Raw genomic sequence first — 15,889 nt, 5'->3', positions numbered from 1 at the left:
AAATCTGTGAGAAATGATTAAAAAAATGAATCATTCTATATAAAAACATAAACAAGAATAGATAATAATGACAGTGTTTGTATAACTGTCTGTATGCTGTTTCACATGTGACAGTCCAATGTTAATTTTCTAAGCCTGGCTGAACTGGCTGACTGGTACACCAGACAAGCTGATCCAAGGTAAACATGAACATAGACGTTTGGGTGAACGAAACAGCACCAAGCAAAACAATAGTTACCTTTAACTTTTTCAGGTTTAGGTGACTTTAAAGATGCTATATTTAGCTAAAACCAATTGGGTAAATCTGACTACCTGTTAGCATCCACTACTCTAAGGATGTATTTATTTTCTTCAACAGCAGGGCTACAGGACATCTTTCCAGTACAGGTAAGGGAACTATTACTGACAACAACTTCACAGAAGCCCACTTAACAAAATTCAAACCAATCATTTAAGCCTGGCAGCTTGTACCTGTTTGAGACATTTTTCTTTTGAAGCAAGAAAGGAAATGGTTTTTCAGTTGCCCTATTGTGTTGACAGTGTTGAATCATAAAGATTTCTGTTTCGGCCGACAATTTCCATTTGCAAAAGCACTGAAGAAGCTCCCAGTGATTTTAAATGATTTATCTGGCAGCATTTTGGAAACTGTAGAGAAAAAAAAAAACAACAGTGACAAGATTTGCAAAATCCTAAGAATACAGCAGCCAGCTGGCTCACAGCTGCTAGTGATGCTAAAGCACCGATCTGCTAAGGAATCAAGGGAATGATTCTTGGGGTTATTTGACCATCTCTATTTCAACATTAAATATTTAGATAAAACTTGAACTGGGTAATTAAATAATGAAAAGAGATTAATATTCATAAACCCTTTATTCTAGTCGTAATATCACAAAAATTAAGCTCTTTCAAATGCATCCCCAAAGGGGCCACAGTGTCCTGTGTCCTATTTTAGTTCCAAGCATAGATAAATGCAGAAGTTGCATTTGGAAGGCTATCCGACGTAAAAAGTTTTTGTCAAATTTACCACGCGAGTCAATAACATGATTTGTGAAACCGGATCAGTCCGGGTCCGGGTAAACAACGAAGGCCACTGCACTGGTGCTGGTGACCGACAGGGTACCAGTGGAAACTGAGCTACTGTTGGTCAGCAAAGAAGAAGAGGAAAAATAGGAGCATGACATCTCTGTAGGCAGAGAGAGAAGAAGAAAGGCAAAAGTATAGGACTGAGAGTAGGAACTTTGAATGTTGGGACTATGACAGGAAAACCTAGAGAGTTGGCTAACATGATGTAGAGCAGGGGCTCCTAAAGTGGAGGCCAGGACACTTCAGGGGAGTTGCATGATTTAGTTTGTGGAATACCCTTCAGATTGCTATCTCTGCAATGTTAGAGAATATCCTAGATCTAATACAGCGAATGTATGCTTTATCGTGGTGAGAGATCATGTTTGTCTTTACAACTTGACATAAAAAAATCTAAGTATTTTTTTTCACAAATATGTGAAATGAATTTAAAGATTTCCGGGTTTATTGTGGAATTTTTACTCCTCTGTGGCCAATAATTTCGTTTATTTCATCTACAAGAATCTAAGATGAACTTTTAATACTGTAACTATGCTGTTCATAAACGAGAGCAAGAGATAATAACAAAAAAAAAAACCTCAGAAAAATTAGAAAGAGAAAAATTCTGTTTTTATGTCTCTTAGTCGCTGATGGAAACATCATAAATGACACCAGTAGGAAACCAGACATATTTCAAGGTAACTGAAAGTAAATGGGTTCTCAAACCAGTCACTAAACTGAATAAAACTATTAGCGCTTTCAAATTTGGACCACCTATCTTTTCTGGGTTTTACCTTTAACGTTTAAATGGACAAAATGATTTGTGATGTGAATAACAGCCTGTGCTGATAGAGCTAGAGTGACAGAGCTCTAGCAAAGCGACGAGTGTGACTCATTTGTCTTAATCTGTGCTCAGCTAGAAGGATGTCTGACAGCTGCAAGACAAATTAAACGACATTATTCCACCTCCTCTGATGAAAAATGTCTATATTGTACATGCAAAACACATTTCTACCAGTTTGCAGGACAGAAGCCTAGCCACCAAAAGCCCAGCAAACAAGCTGGCTCATTTCAGTGTGGGACTTGGATCTTTTGGCGCTCTGGAATTCAGCAACAGGTGAGTTTCCTCTAAATTATTTGTGAACTGGCAGAGATATAGCAACATGATTTACCATATAATAGACCACATCACAGATTGCCTCCAGGTCTGGAAGGATGCGCGACAGTAGATGAGCTTTCTGGCATCATTCGATGCTTGCTGCATTTCAGTTTCTCTCCACACCAGGACAACGGCGCCAAGAAAAATGGCAAGTCCTGCATTAACTGATATTTTAGTGGGGGTTTTTTCTTAGATAATTTGTGGTGCGAAATCAAAACAAAAAAAAAATCCATCCAAATGTTGGTCTCACAGTCATAAAACGCGACCCTGGACCAAAGAAAGAAACTGGTGGACTAGATTGGTCTAGCCTGTGTCACCAGTCTCTTCCATTTTCACTGAACTTGTTCTCACAATATATATGAAAGCAGCAAATCGTTAACCATCTTTGCATATCGACTTAAACGACTTTCATTGCTGATTACTGAAAGATTTTGTGCTGGATCCCAACTAGAGAATTCATTTTAATGTATTTCTGATCAGTTTATACAACTTATAACATGTACAGTTTAGCCAAAACCTATTCATAGTCCTGGCAGATTTAAACTGAAGGTTTATTCAATCTAGAGGTTTGTGTCTGATTGGAAATGACACTCCTGCAAGACAAGACAGTGTGCAGGAGGTATCATTGTGAGGGGATAAAATAATTATGCTTTTAATTACATTTAAAAAAAAAAAAAAACAGATCCCATGTTCAAGATTGTTTTATACCCTTTTCAATGATCCACCAACAAGCCTTTATTGACTATTACATCTAGCAAGTCCTTAAGTTTGCTGAAAAACTTTTTGCCCCTCTCCACTGGTGTCTTTGACGCTTCATCTTGTGCAATAAGCTCCAAATGTTAGAGGTGGGAATGCCCCTTTTGCACTCACACTAATCTTTAGCCCCCTTTGCAAGATTTTGTGTAAGATTCAAGTCAGGGCTCTGGTTAATCCGTGGCAAAATGTTAATATTCTTGCTAGCTAACAGTTTCATCCACGTTTCAGCTGTGTGCTGCGTTTGTTTCATTGTAGTACTGATAGGTCCAGTGCTGCCAACACAAGCATCTCACCATGCTTGATAGCCGGGGTGGTGTTCTTGGGATTTACTGCTTCTCCTGCTTCACGCAAAATGAAGGCAACATCATTATGGCTAAGTTATTACATTTCTGGTCATCACGCCGCATGCCCAGATGAGATAGTACAAAGACTAAAAGGGCTTCTGAATGCCTACGTTGAAGAACTGACTTCTTTGTCGGTCTGCGTACATAAAGTCCAGCTGAATGGATTGTCTGGTGGTCCGCCTGCCCAAAGTTGTTGTTGCCACCAGCATGGTCAACGTTCTTCAGAGTGGCCATGGTGGGGAGATCCTTAAATCCTTTATTATTACATCTCACACCATCAGCGTTGCCAGTACAACGTTGACTTGCTACCACGTCCTGTGAGGTTTTTATTCCGCGTGGAACGACTTGTATTGCTTAATAACATGTGGTACTGCAGCTACTCAAACTTGAAGATACTTAAATGTGGCCTTGTAGCACTTTGCTGAGTAATGAGCAGCCACAATGCACAGCCGTAGGTCCTCAATGAGCTCTTTTTTTAGCCACGACTCGCTACAAACCAACTGCAGAGAGCTGCTGTTTTCATCCTGCTGTGCTGATGATAGCAGCTGTACCCAAATAACCAGGGTAATCAGGTTCCTCTAAATCAGTATGGTGTTCTATGGGAGGGTATAGACCATAGAATTCTCCACACACGCTCTGAAAGCTTATAGTGGGTATGAATAACTTCAAACATGCTCTTTCATATAAAATGTGATCAAACACAGAAATAGTCTCTCTTTTTCCTAAAGTCGGTGGCACGTGTAGTATTTTCTCAAATATCTAAATACTCCAGTCAAAAGAAACATGTTGGTTAAGTCAAAAGACAGCTTTAAATCTACATCTGCCACGGGTATGAATCATTTTTGGCTCAACTGTAAAAACTCTCATTAAGAGCCTAAACTTGAGTAGTACTGATCTGTTAAGAAGTGGACCTCACCTGCTTAGACCGAACCTGTCCATACGGGAGTACAGTGAAAGTGAGGTGAAGCCTTTTCTGATAGGACAATTTTGTTCAGAGCAAATGTTTCACAAGATTAGCCTCTGAAAACCTTTGAGTCAATGTAACACCTGGACTTTGGTTTTGCATCAATCTTTTCTTGAACCATGGTCCAGTGTGAAAATGTTCTGCTTTCTAAGAACCAGTGTCCGCAGTAATGACCAGATATCTAAAGAGTCAGAACATAATATCAGTGTGAATGACAGGACTCACCGTTTCCCAGCAGAACTGTGTCTGAAGCCCAAAAGCTCAACCCCATCCCACAGCGCATCCGGATTAAGCAGGTAGTTGAAATTATTATTTGAAAGTTATTTTCTCTTATAAGGCAATGGGCCAGGAGATCTTACCTCAAAAATCAACAAAAAGCATTTATTTGGGCTGCTATATTACTTTTGTTGTGTTTAACATAAGACCGATGTGCAGGAATTTTTGGCCCAGCTCTACCAAGAAACAAATCTTTGTGTCCTACTTCTTTGGCGACGCGCATTGGCCAACCTGAATTTTGTCATGTTTTCTAGCACTGAAATCACATTTGTTAGGTCCAGCTTTGGAAACGCTAGCACCGAGTCATCCGACTCCTGCAACAGCAATCTCTAAAGACCGCTGCAAGAACCCCCACCCCCCTTACCCAATAAAGCAGTCATCATCAACAACAAAGTAAAAAAGGAGGATATTTGGACGATGGTTCACATTTCAGCGATGAGGCATGGCGGGTATCTCAGGCACGTTTAGACAGATAAGGTGACATCATGCAGAAATATGGTGCAAGTCATGCAGGCAACTGCTGCGGGAAGCAATTTAGAGCATATTAGTACAGCCGACTCAGGTTTATAGTGACACCTATACTTTTAAACTCAATGACTGGGTGTCTCCAACATTTTAACTACAGGTTTTAGTTTCTCTTTCATTTTGAAACTGAAAATTTATGGTCTGAAAAAGGGATCAGGATCCTGAGAGACACCCAAACTTTAGGCAAACAAAAGCCCTTCAGCAAAAGAACCCAAAACTTTGTTATTCATACTTGTTCTTTAACATCGCTTAAAGTACTGAGTAAATTTTTTGAGGTCTTCCTAAGTCCATAGATATGAACTTGTTTTTGTTTTTTAACTTATATTCTCATTTGCCTAAAAAGGTCATGGGACTTCGCCTCCTATGACGGTTTTCTTATTTATTTTTAATATGTTTAAAATTAAATTAAAGTTTAATTAAAGTATGCACTGTTTTGTCTTTAGGCTCTACTCTTGTCCATTCTTTTATATGCATACCTTGCCTTCTGGGGCCAATTTTCTGTTGGGCCACAATAATAACCAGAAGGGAAGCTTGTTTGTGCCCTGTGTACGCACATAAACACTAAGAATTAATGAACATCATATTAAGGCAATGCTCCACAGCAAGCATTTAAAAAGAACCCCCAACCAAACCCAACCCGTAAAAAAAAGAGAAGACGAAGAACACAAAAGACCCCTTTTGTTCCCTTCTTCATATAGAAGAATAGAAACATGCTTTATTGGGACAGTAAAGCATGTTTCTATTCTATTGTCATATTTTAAAACAAGCTAAAACCCTCACCACACGGGTACGCGTCAGCTTGCAGCCACAGGGCATGGATATCTATAAATCTAACGTCTTGTGGTGAAAACTGGACATGTTTGAGAAATACCCTGAAGGTGACGAGACAGTGAGGAATTCTCCTCGTATAAAATTCGGCCTTGATCACGTTTGGTTTGCCGAGCAAAGACGTGGGGGATTTAATCACAACCAGCCACTCTTTTGTCTCCCCTACTTTATCTTTCAGTTTTTTTTTTATCTCCCAGAGCCTTGTCAGAGTCTCATTCTCCTCCTGTTCTTTTCAATGCCGTTTGAAAAGATAAGACACGTGCTGATTGGTGGTACTGACAACCACACAGTCTGCCCGTTTATCTGCCTTTAACAACTATCTCCCCCCACCACCACCCTCCGTGGCCTTTTTTGTACATTGGGGAAGATTTTTTTTTAAAAACGACACTTTGAAAACGATTGTTTCCGTTGATTGGTTGAATGATCGATCTGCTAAAAGAACAACAGCGGACTTGTTTAGACTTATGTTGCATTCAACTTGTACTCAGAGGTTTCAATTTCCAATTTAGAAAAACTAGCAGGTTTGAAAATTAGACGTTTCTCACTAAACACAACGTCAAAGTCAAATCTGACTTTCTCATGCATAAAAACGATTTTGGGTTACAGCAGTAAACTGTTTATTTGCATGCTTGATGTCTTGCGTTTCCTTTAATTGGGCCTAGACAAAGTACTGTTCCACATCTGGAAATGAACCTCAAATGAAATACTAAGAAACACATTGTTGCAGACTTGTACTGCTGGGAATGGTTGCTAACCTGCTCAGTAAGCACAACTCGCGATGCGGCAATAAGAATTTTGTTTCCGATTTCTGATACCTGCTTTTTGTAATGCTTTAACCTGCCAATATTTAAGCTCAGTATGATTTTGCTTATACCAGGGAGAGCAATCTAGCATTAGCAGTCATTAATTAAGTATACTAGGAGGACACTGTCTTTATGAGAGAGTATTCACAGTAAAAGTGTGTTCAACTGGGTATTATTTATATCTATTACAAATTTAATATTTAAACGGTCTCACGTTAGCCATGAAATGATAGGTTAGTGCTGCTAACATAAAAAAACAACAGTGCTCCTGTGTATTCCAGAAGATGTAGCTCCTTAGCTTAACTCTGAGATAACCAAAACGCCTCCGAGCGACGTCTACAAAGCCAGCTTGTTCCATGACAGAGATGGAGACTCAGCAGGATCAAATTGAGCGTATTTTGCTGTAACGCGTTCAAACTTCCGGTCATCTGTTGAAAGTCCTGCTCTCACTTGCAGTCTGACTGAATCGGCAACGTGCCTTCACATGTGCTCTTTATTTTTAAATAACTTTTTTACATACGTGTGCTTTTCCTGACTGTTTTTTTTTTTTTTTTTAAACACCTCACTGATTCTGATAACAGCCAATTTTCAGTCTTCTTCCCTCATTTACAGTGTCCGCACAGCGGAGTGGCCCCATTGCCGCAGCCTGGTAGCACTCAGATATGAGACTGGTCATGGCCGCTCAAGCTGAACGTCAGAAGATCACGATTCTCGATACTTGGCTCACGATACAATACGATTCTCGATATAGCTCAGCTTTATTTGATTTGACTCCAATATCGATATGTATTACTTTCAAATGAATACATGTCGATATTGGTCATTCAATCACCAAAACCAGCCAAATATTATATTTCTGTTGAATTTATTGAACACCGATATATTAACGGGAAAAGTGCATTTAGTTCTATGCATTTAACGTTTCACAGAAACCAAAAACATGCCCAAACGTCTGATTTTAGGAACGAAGGCGCTTCTAAAATCCTGTCGGCCATTCCGCAAATTTGTCTCACTTGCGCTTCCTCGCTGTAAACAGTAATGGCACGCTGGTATAACGCCCCCTAGGGTTTGGGAGGTATATCGATATTGAAAGCCAGAATATCGATATTAAATCGTTTTTAAAAACATCAATATTAATCATTGTATCGATTTTTATGCACAGCCCTATTGATTTCTCTGTACAACTCTAAGCACAACAACAACAACTAAATCATGTTTCAGTTTTGCAACTGGAACATGATTAGGCGGGGTGTGACATCCTCCTGTGAAGTGAGTTGGAGGGTAAACAGGAGGCCCTTACAGGTCTTATGAGAGAGCATAATGATCAGGAGGACGATTTCCTCGGAACATGCCGTAAATAAGCGCCGACCAGTACTGCCGGCCCGTTTCGCTCCTTTGACATTTATCATTTCCTTACATCCTTTAACGAGATCCTTTACAAGAAAGTTTGCTTTGAAACTTGAGACGCGTGCTGGCAAACAAACCTTCGCGAGCGTAAACTACCAGCTGGGAGCCGAATGAAGCCGGAGGTGAGTAACACCTCCTGGATGCGGCTTTAAGTGCCTCCGTTCTTCAGTTTGACAGAAAGAGGAGCTACCTCAGCAGCTCCTGCTGCCCTCAGCTCGTGACGCTCAGTATGCACAGCTGCATGCTAAGCAGCCCTGGCAGCGTAAAGTCAAACAGATCTGGTGGCGGTGGCTAGAAGCAGCGAGGCTGCTCCGTATTTTACAGCGTTTTGTTGACTTATAGGGCTGGGGTTCAACTGACTGGCCTTACCTCAAACGTTAGTTAGAAAGAAGTGCGCTTCTTTGAGGGGCGTGTTGCGAGATGCAGATGCGACTGTGGCTCGTAAAGCCATAACGACTGAGCAAATGTGTCAAATTATTGCTGCATACAATCTAAACTCCATGCCCATTTTGACTTGATGAATAACAAACACCGTCTTAACCACAGACATATATACGTAGACGAGTCATAGGGCGCAGGTTCGCACGTCAACGTCACCGCCATATTGTATGTGGCAGAAAAAAGTGAAGTTCTGTTGTAGTGAACGTGGATCAGAGAAGATGCCTCATTCCTGTGCTGCATGGAAATGTATTCTGGCTGATTTCACTACTTGTATCTGCCTTCTATAAACTAAGGCTGCACCATGTTGCAAAACTGGACAAACTAAAGCTGCAGAGTGGTATTAAAGAGGTAAAATTAATAATATGAGAAAAAAAAAAGTCCTAGGTCAATAAAGTAAAAATAAACAAACAAACACAAAAGTGATAATGTTATGATAAAAAACGTTATATTATAAGAATTAAGGGGGAATATTTCCAGAATAATCACAGTTTGCAGAATTATTTCACTCCTGGAGTAATAGGGCCAGGTTAGATTATTTTAAATACTTTTATTCTTTAGGAGAATAAATTCAGGAGAATGAAGCTAAAGGGATACGAAAATAAACTTGTAATATTACAAAAAAATACTACGAATACAAAGTATATTCAGAGATTAAAGTCCCTCTGATCCTGTTTAAGTGACTGAGTAAATGCAGATTTGCCACATTTAAGATGGCGGACGCCCTGACGCATCGCAGCATAGGCAGAACCCGCCCAATGACGCGTCTACTCTTATATTATGTCTATGGTCTTAACCAATACCTAGCTCAGAAAGAAACCTTAGAGACAGTGATATACTGTGGTTAAAAAGTAAGGAAGAACCAGTAGGGGCAGAAACGGAAACATTTAAAGTAAATATATGCCGTCCAGTTGCAGTTCTGGTCAAACCTCCTGCTTTTAGTTTCTGTAAAAAAAATCAAACTGACTTTAGTTCCTGTGTGTCGCCTACAGAACATGATGCCAACATGGCTGGTTTCATTATTTATTCATTTATTTTTGATAATCCTTATATTTAAAGTAATCTCTACCTCTCCCAAAAAAATGAGCGTCCACCTCTGATGACATCACGTGAGGCGTACAGCAACCAATCAGAGTTTGAAATGCGAGGTTTAACGCCAGCTAATCAGCTCGTACCTGGTTTGATGTCATCAAGCCGAAAACAGAAGAGCCACAATTTGCTCTTCTCTCCAATCAGTGTGCGTTTAAAAAAAACTTTGCATGTGGTTAAATCCCGCTGGGGGAAATTCACGCATCATAAGCCAGCTGTTTCTATGTCAGACTGATTTTATTATTGATTTTGGGGAAAGAAAAAAAAAAAATAAAAAAATACCGCAGCGGATCTTTAACTGAGGTCAGATAAGTCAACAGCTGCCGCGGAGGTCCAGCTCTGCTCACTTTCACCGTCTGGTCCACAATCAGAAGGTGTCAGCCGAGCACGTACGCCCGAACTTTGCTAAACAAATATGTGTTTAAAAATGGTGTCAAAACCGAGCCGATAAAGTTCACTCACCTGTTCAAGCTTTGCGTCCTGGCCTTACGTTAAAAAAATACACCAAGTTTAAAAAAAAGAAGAAAAAAAAACTCGACCACCGGTTAAAAGTCAAAGAGGATAAATATCCTGCCTCCAGCCCAGAGGGAAGAGCAACAACACCGAGTCCCAGCACCTGAGGAGGCTCGGCTCGGTTCTCTTCGCTCCGCTTCGCGCTTCGGCCACCTTCGTCACATTGAAGGCAGCAGGACGACGCGGCGTCACAGGTTCAAACTTCCTGGAGAGTCCTCGAAAGTTAGCTTCCGGAGGGGGGGGAGAGGGTGATAGTGTCCCCGGTCCTGGAGCGGCTTTACAGCCCGTGTGTGAGGAGGAACAGGGTCGGTGTGAGCCGCACGGTTACCTGATTCCTCTCATTACGGGAGGCCAGCCCTCCTCACTTAGCAGAGGCAGCCTCATGTTTCCTGTTATTCTCCCTCCGAATGGACACACACACACACACACACACAACTTTCCTCAAAGAACAGGTCCCGCTCACATCATTTAACACCGCCTCCCATTCTAGGAGCTGTGTCAGCATAGTTCAACATACTTAATATTTATCAAATTCTCTCATTTTAAGTTAAAAAAAATCAATTTATCACCATATACAGCCATTGAAACCATATTATGTTACATCTATCTTGATTCTTCAATTATTAAAACTGGTCTGTGTCCTGTTTAATCTAGTTATGCTCAAACTAACTATTTAAACACACATGCTATTTTTTTATCTGGTACTTTAATAATCAAAGAATATAGGAACATAACTTAATGTACGATTCATGGCCAGAGTCCTGGCTGTGGGGTCATCTGGTCAGATGTTGTGTCTATGGACCCTAAAGAGCTGCCATACACCAACTGTATTATTATGGGATGTGGCTCATCGGCTGCTCATGCGTTTCACCATATGTCCGTAATGCAGACCCCCGTGTTCATTTACCTCTTTTCTCGTGTGGCCAGATTGAACTCACACCAGGAAAGCGGATCATATCGAACCAGTTCACAAATCACTGCCTTGGCTCCCTGCTTGTGAAAAGTTAGATTTTAACATTTCTGCTTTTGGTCGGTGAAACACTGCATAGTCTAGGGTCAAAAGGACATTCACTACTTACGCGTCAAGAGCCCTCAGGTCTTAAAGCTAGAGATGGTAATCCTGCTCAGAAACACTTTTTTGTAAAACTGGGTAAAATGGTCCTTCCATTCTGAAAGTAGTTTATACATTATATATTCACAAAAAGGAGCTTAAAAAAATTGTTTTCTTGTGGGAGCTGCAAAAAACAATCTATGCCCCTCGGTCCAAAGGGCATGGCTTTGTCAGAGTTGTGTTCCTGCTTTCATTCACCTCTGACCTTAAAGCTCCGGGTGCATCACCATATCTATTGATTTTACCACTAGAAATGATGCTGACGCGCTCATGTAACACTAGTGTCCCTGCTCGTACCGTCATAGTTTCTGTTTGTTGGCTGCGCATACGCACTTCTGATGTTTATTATCCGGTTAGCTTAGCGGTTAGCCGTTCATGATTGTAGCTCCGCTGCTCGCACTGCAGACTTTAAACATGGCGGAGAGTCGCATGAATCCAACCGCGTTCCTGTTTATGAGAAAAAAGAGGAAGGCCTCAGTAGAAAGTAATAAGACCAGAGTGGATTTGGGAGATTTTTAAGAGCGGAAGAGCAGGTAAGACGGTCTTGTGCATGCGCGGTTATTCAAAAAGGGACTTGGGGAAACTTCCGGAATAATCGCCGACCCCGCGGCTTCGAGAGAGCTGCTTACTCAGTGTTCCCAGAACCAGAACCTATCAAGCTGAGGCAGCTTTTAGTTTCTATGCTCCTCAGCTCTGGAACAAACTGCACGAAAATCTGAGATGTGCAGAAATTGTTGGTTCTTTTAATTCAGGACAGAAAACGTTGTTGTTCACCACAGCCCGGTCACTGATGAATGACTGAAGCCAGTGGAAGTTTCTATTTGGATTTAAATTGGAAGGTAAACTTCAATTTCAAATCTGCTTTTGGTTTCCTTCAAATATATTATAATCTTTTGCCGCAAAAAAAGGAAGTTTTTTTCTGTCGTTTGATGTCTGTAAAGCACTTTAGGTTGCCTTGTCTATTTTAAACCTTTATTTATTCAAGGGGGCTAATATTGAGACATGAGTTCTCCTTTACAAGAAACAGTCTTAAACAAAATTATAAAAATAGGAAATGGGAAAAAAACTCAGTGTATTGGTTTGTGGCCAGCTTTTAAAATTTAGCTTAAAATAAATTATTTACAGCCACTCTGGAGTTGCTCTATTCTGTATTGGTGGATTCTGCCTATTCTAACTTTGCTCGACAGCCACCGCAGGGCCCCACAAAGCTATTTATACCGCTTGCACCTTTTCACATTTTCTCATCTAACAACCCCTACACTTTCAAGTATTTTTGTCAGGATACATTATCTGATGGATAAACACGCAGAGCAGCGTTTGACTGTTGAAGGGAATCCAAAATAATACAGGCTTTTAAAAACGTGAGAATGCGTGGCATGCATTTGCATTCAAGTCGAACTACATTCCGGTACAATTACAGCAGCAAGTCTGCCAGTCTTTTGCCTCTTGTTTCTGTGCAAAATAGATGGAGCTCAGGCTAATTGGACGGAAAGTGTTTAAACATCTTTTTTTTTTTTTTTTAAGTATCGTCACAGATTAACAATTGGATTTCAGTTTGTACATTGACCAATAGCTGCCCGTCAACAGATTCTCCCACCTGAGCTGTAGATATGTGTAGCTCCTCCAGAGTTACCATTGCCCTCTTGAGTTTAGTTTTAGATGAGCTCTTTTTAGTAATTAGGTGACCTCTGAAGCCAGTTTATTGCATCGGATTTCATCTAGAGGATTTATATGGGGCTGTTGTGCACTCAATAGTTCTTAGGGTTGTTTTTGTTAATAAGTGGGGAAAAATTAAAGGGATATTAATCTTTTCACAATGGATAGTGGCTTTCCCTTCCATTTGCTTTCCTTATATATTAGCGGGAGCTGAAAACAGCGGAACCACAGCCAGGGACAGTAAAATGAATGCACACGCAGTAGTAGGAGATGATTAGATGTGTGTCTGTAATAAAACTTTACGATTACCCTAGATTGTTCTCCTGATGATGAGCGTTATCTCCGCAGTGCCTGTTTTGCTCATTATGATATGAGATAAGACTAAGCAACAGAAAGACTTGGGATAAACCCCCAAGTGGATGATCTGAGTGGTTGCGTAAAGCAATGCATCTTTTTTAACGTCCTTATTCAGAATGTTTGTCCAGGTCATTTAAACCCTAATCGTTTTGTAAAATGTCGAAGCTAAATTATTCTCTCTATCTCCTTTTTGTGTGTGTTTTGTTTGGGCTGCAGGCGGAAAAATGAAGAGATTCAGGGAAAAGCGGTGGCCAGTTGTGTCTAGACTTCTGCCGCAATTTGGCTTCGACACAGAAAATTCAGGGAGGGAGAGCTTGTGCTGAGCTGAGGATGTGCTTTTACGCCTGGAGATGGGAGACAGCCAGCACAATGGAACGGTTTACAATGGCCAGCAGTCGGGACATGATGCAACAGGTTTGCTGTGGCAAAGCGGCCACTCTCGGTGTCCCGTCCTTTTCTTTGCGGTGCGGGGAGAATAGCCGTTTCCTGTTGACTCTTGATAACTGTGAATCCGAGCATCCACCTTGTGGGTCAAAAGAAAATTGCATAAAGCAGCAATTGTTGCCCACACATTGACTCACAGTAGGTTTTTAGAAGAGCGGCCGATGCACTCACACGTTGTCTCCTCGCCGAGAGGCACCCCGGCGGCTCTGCTACGGTTCTGAAACGTTCTGGAGAAGATATTGCAGATATTTCACCTCTGTTGGACATGTTTTTTTTTTTTTAGTTTTCCACCCTTCCAACTTGCTTTCTTTCTAAATCTGTTTTGTAAAAACAAACAGCTGAAATGCGTTCATTTGCATTTTGATGGCAACGTCGAAAACGTGAATAATTCCTTGGAACGGTCCTTTCACGTTCAGTGCCTTGCAAAAGTATCCATGTCCCATGAGCTTGTTGACATTTGATCACAGTAGGTGCCAAGTAAAAGGAAAGTATACATTGGTTTTCACAGGCTTTCTGCAAACAAAATAAAAATAAGTGCAGCATCTACAGGTAATTGTTTGCCCTTCTTACTTGTAAAATGGCTGACATGCTGTCAAATTGGATGGAGAGCAGGTATGCTTAAAGTTTTGCCAAAGTATTATGATTAGATCCAGGCGTGGACTTTGACTAGGCCATTCCATTCCACCTCTGGCTGTCTAAATGGGTTTGTTTTCCAGGACTGTCCTATAATTAGCTCCACCCATCTTTCCATCCTCTCTGACCAGCATCCCTGTCCCTGCAGAAAAAAAGCATCCCCTCAGCATCCTGCTGCCACCACCGTTTGTTAGAGTGGGAATGGTTTGTTCATCGTGATGCGCAGTGTTATCTTTCCACCACTCATATGCAGCCCAAAAGGTTCTGTTTTTTTTTTCTCATTTGACCAGAGTACCTTCTTCCATTTGTTTGCACTGTCTTTGTGGCAAGATGCAAACAGGACTTTTTTTTACAGCTTTTATTGAACAGTGTGTGCTTTTTAAATCCCCATTCTTCATTAAAGACCAGATATATGCAATGTATAATTAACAGTTCTCAACCCAACAGATTTTCCCACCTGGCCCAGAACAGAGCTCTGTGAGAGGTCCTAAGCTTGGGATATAATTTTTCTAACATAACCTAGCTTCCCCAAAATGTTCTCCCTGACCGGGTTCCTTGGTCTTCATGATGATGTTTGTTCACTAATGTTCTCCTTCAGAGATCAGCTGGATTCATCCTGAGGTTAATTACACACAGGTGGACTCAGGCAACCTTTGAAAGGTTATTGGTTGCCCTCGGTTTTATTTAAGGTTTAGAGGGCCTGATGCATAGGAGTGGGTATTGCCAAAGAAGTCACGATTCGAATCACGATTCACATGACACGATCCGATTCTATCACGATGCATCACGATACTTGAATTATTGCAATGTATCGCGATGCATTGCGATATTTTCACTGAACACTGTTAGAAAAAATACAGCCAGTATCAGTGGGTGACTGGCTGTGTATGATCTGGATAGTGTCTTCAATTGATACATAACTGAAAGCAACTAAATTCATACATAGCTGTATTTATGGAAACGACTTTTGGAGGTATTGCAATGAAAAAAAATATATTACTGTTACTGGAGTGGACACACTGACAAAAAGCGCTTAGGATTTATAAAAGTTAAAATAACAAAATAAGGATAATCAGTGCCATTTACATGGCCTCAGTGGTCCTTTAAACCAATGAAGTGGTATTCCACTTGTTTTTGGCTGATGTTCGCCAACCATTCATGCAATTTTATTTTATTAATTTTTTTAAATTAATAATCGATACTTGGCGTCAAGAATCGATGCAGTAGATCACGAAAATTAGAATCGCGATGCATCGTCATGACGATTATTTTGCACACCCCTACTGATGCATATGAATGCCGCACCTTTTCAAGTGTGCTTTGTGTGCCGTTAACGTAAAAATCCATGGTAACTTGTAAGAATCCACGTCCTGGACTTTTCAGTGCCCTCTTACATGCAGGCAAAGGTACTTTATCCCAGATGGTTTGTTTTAAGGTAATTGAAGCCTTTCCTAAACACCAGCGTGTAATCTTCACCTTCTCAGGTGATTATAGCCTCTGTTTAAGGCAGACGGCAATATTTACTCA

At 40.7% G+C, this 15,889-nt stretch overlaps 1 protein-coding gene across 1 annotated transcript in view; it reads right to left on the bottom strand.

The window, feature by feature from the left end:
• Positions 1-10,562, bottom strand: part of palm3 (paralemmin 3) — a 54,217-nt gene extending 43,655 nt beyond the window's left edge. The window contains exon 1 of the mRNA XM_012877622.3: positions 10,111-10,562. The gene's annotated coding sequence lies outside the window, so the exon portion shown is untranslated. The remainder of the gene's footprint in view (positions 1-10,110) is intronic.
• Positions 10,563-15,889: the final 5,327 nt, after the last annotated feature.

The sequence above is a fragment of the Fundulus heteroclitus genome, chromosome 5, assembly GCF_011125445.2.
Source record: "Fundulus heteroclitus isolate FHET01 chromosome 5, MU-UCD_Fhet_4.1, whole genome shotgun sequence".
In the NCBI taxonomy this organism is placed as follows: domain Eukaryota; kingdom Metazoa; phylum Chordata; class Actinopteri; order Cyprinodontiformes; family Fundulidae; genus Fundulus; species Fundulus heteroclitus.
The sequence above is the reverse complement of the archived record's forward strand: the minus strand, read 5'-3'. Positions and strand labels throughout refer to the sequence as shown.